We start from the raw sequence: 277 nt of genomic DNA, 5'->3' as shown, positions 1-277 counted from the left end.
GTCTCATGCTCTACCGACTGAGCTAGCCAGGCACTTCTTAAGTGTTGAGTTGCGGTCCCAAAATTTTACTCAAAAGTACTGAAATGTTACAGTTCTAGACTGTTACTTGGCAGTTCTAGAATGTTAGGCTGAAGTTCAAGAATGTTAAGCTACCATTCTACAATGTAATCTTTGATTTCTAGAATGTCAAACTGCAGTCTAGAATGTTGTGTTGAAGTTCTAGAATGTTAAGATGCAGTTCTAGAAAGTTAAGCTTTCATTCTAGAAATTTGAGCTG

The sequence above is a fragment of the Etheostoma cragini genome, unplaced genomic scaffold (genome assembly GCF_013103735.1).
Source record: "Etheostoma cragini isolate CJK2018 unplaced genomic scaffold, CSU_Ecrag_1.0 ScbMSFa_283, whole genome shotgun sequence".
Lineage (NCBI taxonomy): Eukaryota > Metazoa > Chordata > Actinopteri > Perciformes > Percidae > Etheostoma > Etheostoma cragini.
This window is presented reverse-complemented; position numbering follows the sequence as displayed.